This window comes from Tupaia chinensis, unplaced genomic scaffold, assembly GCF_000334495.1.
Source record: "Tupaia chinensis unplaced genomic scaffold, TupChi_1.0 Scaffold000403_1, whole genome shotgun sequence".
NCBI lineage: Eukaryota > Metazoa > Chordata > Mammalia > Scandentia > Tupaiidae > Tupaia > Tupaia belangeri.
The window spans coordinates 548,354-552,404 of NW_006159905.1; the positions used below are offsets into that span (position 1 = coordinate 548,354).

General features: G+C 49.5%; 1 pseudogene; it reads right to left on the reverse strand.

Annotated features, from left to right (window-relative positions):
* Positions 1 to 1,228: 1,228 nt before the first annotated feature.
* On the reverse strand, positions 1,229 to 3,321 carry LOC102490068 (circadian locomoter output cycles protein kaput pseudogene; annotated as a pseudogene).
* Between the last annotated feature and the right edge of the window lie 730 nt (positions 3,322 to 4,051).

Genomic DNA, 4,051 nt, shown 5'->3' on the forward strand with positions numbered 1-4,051 from the left:
AAACAAAAAACAAAAAACCCTGCTCCGGCAGCTGGGCTGGCTGATTGCTGCACGGACATGAGCTACCTGCCCTGCCAGCTCTGTGGCCGCTACGGCTGCGGCTGTGTCCCCGACAGGGTCTGGGACTGCTGCAGCATTGTGAAGGTGGGACAGGCAGTCACCACCTGACCCTGTACACCACCTGAGCATCGTACTAGGGACCATGGCGGCCCACAAGAGACAGGAGCGGTCACCAATTTGGTCACAAGCTGCTGACCTTGAGAAAACTTTGTCCCGAGGGAAGATAGTTTCCGTGGCACCCTGGGTACTGTTCAGTGGCACACCACGGGGAGTCTGTGAGCAGCAGGCTGGGACATCACCTCCGTGGTATACAGAGGGCTGTCAGGGTGTCCTGGGTCTGACTGGGGAGAGACGTTGGCGATTGTGCCCACTCAGGACATGCCGTTGGCTCTGCCGTGTTGGCGCGCCCTGCGAAGCCTGTGCGGTATCGTGTGCTGAGTCGTGCCAGTACATCCGCGCCCACTCCACCTTGAATCCGGTTAGTAGGAACCACCCGGCCTTGCACATGTGTAGGTGTGGGCTGCTGGATCCTAGGTGAATTTCCAGAAGAAAGTTGAACAGGGTTTCAACTTCCAATTTTCCGATTTGAAAATTTCAATCCGGGGTTTGACTGTTGTGTAAACATTTGCAGCCCTTGACCGGGGACCATTTGAAGTTGTCCTTGAATTTTTCTTAGTTCTTGTTGCCAATGAATATTCGCCTCTGTCCTCCGTGTCTTTTACTCCAAATGGTCTCTCTCTTTTTTTTTTTTTTTTTGAGAGGTTTTTTTGTTTTGTTTTGTTTTTGCTACAGGGCATGTGCGCTCTCCAGAAATACAGAGACAGAGAAACAGAAAGCAAGAAATCACCCCTTGGGGGATGGCCATGCCGCAATCCCTTCTCCTCCATGCTCCTCTCAGGATCTTGGGCACGCACGCACACGTGCCCGACATGAGTTTAAGCCCCCCGGTCCAGGACTTGAACCGCGGTTGACTACATGTGAGTCCAGAGACATAACCATTATGCCAACTGCTGGTCCCACTCCTATTGGTCTTTAAGGTGCTGCATGGCTCCTAGCTGAGGTGAAAACTGACACTGGGACATGCCTAGTGGAATTGGTAAATGCGGCTTGAGACGTCACTGCTTTTGTTCATGATGGACCAACGGACTGGGAACTTAGGGACTGGCTACTACATGGTGCTAGTTGGGATCTCTGTTGGTGTGGAGGAAGGGTCTGAGACAAATGTGTGAGATGATTTTTTTAAACTCCGGGTGGAGGCAGAAGGGGTTGGGCTGTGATCAAACCTTTGCAATGCTTCCCTGAGACTTGGTTTATCTGATGATCAGACCCAGAATGTTGGCTTTTGTCAGCAGCTCAGGAAGAGACTCTTCACTGCCCAGCCCTCGTCGTCTTTCAGCCCTGACGTCTTCATAACTTTCCACGGTGTGAGTACAGTGAACCCCGGCCTTGAATTCCACTGGAGGTAAGCGATACAGTGATGAGTCCGAGCGAGTCCACCGCTGCCCTGTGGTCAGGAAGCTGTAATACCAGGATTTGCTTTTCCCACCCTGCGGTAAGTGCTCATGATATCTTGCCAAATTTTCTAGGTCGTCCATATGACAGTATTCATAGCCTGATGTTCCCAGAACTTCAAATGGCAGATATCCTGTGATGGGTGGTGCCCTGTGATCTAGAAATAGAAACTTCCATTCTACACTGTCTAGATGTAAGCTCTTCATTGGGGTCTTCGACAGTGCACATTGCCTTGTTGAGCTGAGGTATAGCTAACCTGACGGTAGCTTCAAAACAAACTCTATCTCCGGAACCAGTAGTTAGCGTAATGGCTATGTCGCTGGACTCCCACGTAGTCGACCACGGTTCATGTCCCGGACCCAGTGGCTTAAAACTCACGCTGGGCGCGTGTGCGTGCGTGCCCAAGATCCCGAGAGGAGAATGGAGGAGAAGGGATTGCGGCGTGACCATCCCCCCTGGGGGGTGATTTCTCGCTTTCTGTCTCTATGTCTCTCTCTGTCTGTCTGGCGAGCGCACGCGCCCTAGAGTGAAAATCTCTCCAAAAAAAAAAAAAAAATCAAACAAAAAAAAACCTCTATCTTCATAAAAAGGCTTGTGTGTGGGACCAGCAGTTAGTGTAATGGCTATGTTGCTGGACTCCCAGGTAGTCGACCGTGGTGTGAGTCCTGGACCGGTGGCTTATACTCACACCAGGCACATGTGTGTGCGTGCCCAAGATCCTGAGAGGAGAATGGAGAAGAAGGGATTGTGGTGTGGCCATCCTCCCTGGGGGATGATTTCTCACTTTGTCTTTCTGGCGAATGCATGCGCCGTACAGCAAAAAGCTCTCCAAAAAATAAATAAATATCTGAATTACCTATAAACGTTACATATTCATAGGTAGATGACTCCTTTGTGTCTATTGTTCCTGAAAGCATATGGCAACAAAATTCTAACTGATTTTTTGATATTATATGTTCAGGAGTTTATGAATCGCTTTCCAGCAGATGGGTAGAGTGTGTTTTATAAAGCTCTGAATGTTTCCCCTCTGAGATAAAATTAAACATACTTTCATCCACAAGATCAGGTGGTAAGTGTTCAACTAATGAAGTTACACTCTCAGACACATAAATTATACTTCCATTTGTCATAATTGCTAAAAAAAAAGCGCACAATCAAGAGCCTCTAACATTAATTGTGTAAACTCTTCGTTACTAAGGAATGTAGGTTTCCAGTCGCGTCGAATTTCACTAGCATCTGACAGTGCAGTTTATGTGTTCATCAAAAATCAGTGCTCTTGGGAACCAGCAGTTAGCGTAATGGCTATGTCGCTGGACTCCCACGTAGTCGACCGCGGTTCGTGTCCCGGACCCGGTGGCTTAAAACTCACGCCGGGCGCGTGTGCGTGCGTGCCCAAGATCCTGAGAGGAGAATGGAGGAGAAGGGATTGTGGCGTGACCATCCCCCCTGGGGGGTGATTTCTCGCTTTCTGTCTCTGTGTCTCTCTCTGTCTGTCTGGCGAGCGCACGTGCCCTACAGTGAAAATCTCTCAAAAAAAAAAAAAATCAGCGCTCTTCTGCAGAACAGTGGATTCGTCCCTCCCTCTAGCATTCCCAGGAAGCACGGACCTCAGTTCTTTCGGCTTTGTTCTTACCATCTTCTTGCACCAACCATCAGAAGCACGGCTGTCACCTGTGTCAACCACCGAGCCCATTTTCCTGCAGCTGACGGTAAACGACCTCACACACCATGTTTTCGCCCTGTGGTAGACCTTGGTACCTTTCTCCTTTTCTACTTTTTGCATCTTGTGAACTGATTCTTCAGAAACCTTTAAAGTAAGCTTCTATATGCCTATCAGTCTCAAAATGCCCTGGGAGTGTACAATCACTACCAGAGGGCATGAAGGAGGCTCCCGAGTTGATGGAAAGGTCCTCTATCTTGCGCTCTGGACATCGGCTAAATGAGTGCTGGCTTCATAGAAGTTCATCAAATGATACTCAGGATTTGGGCGCCACTTCCAAAGATTCAGCTAACAGCACTGCAGAGTTTCCAGAGGCATCTGGGGCCAACGGGTGGCGTGGTGGTTAAGGGCGCTGGACTCCCATATGACCAACCGCAGTTCGAGTCCTGGACCCGGTGGCTTGTTTCCCGCTCTCTCCGAAGGCATCTTACAGTGTGGCAGAATCAGCTTATTCGGGCACTTTTAATCTCGGGGATAGGCGTAATAGTCAAAGCAGCCATGGCTGTAAGTTTCTTTACTCCCTGTGCTGTTCTTCAGGGGACTGTGCGTGTGTGGCATCCAGATGCCCTTCGCGCTCCCACTCTCTGGGGTTTCCTCTTGAGTGCCCGCTTCGGCAGCACATATACTAAAGTCGGGGTTTCCTCTTGGTATCCTCGAGCCAGAGTCCTCAGTATTTCATGGAAGAGATTTTCCACGCCTTTAGCAGATTCTTCACCTTCTGGAATACCCATTTCATAAATATCTGGGCATTTCATGGTA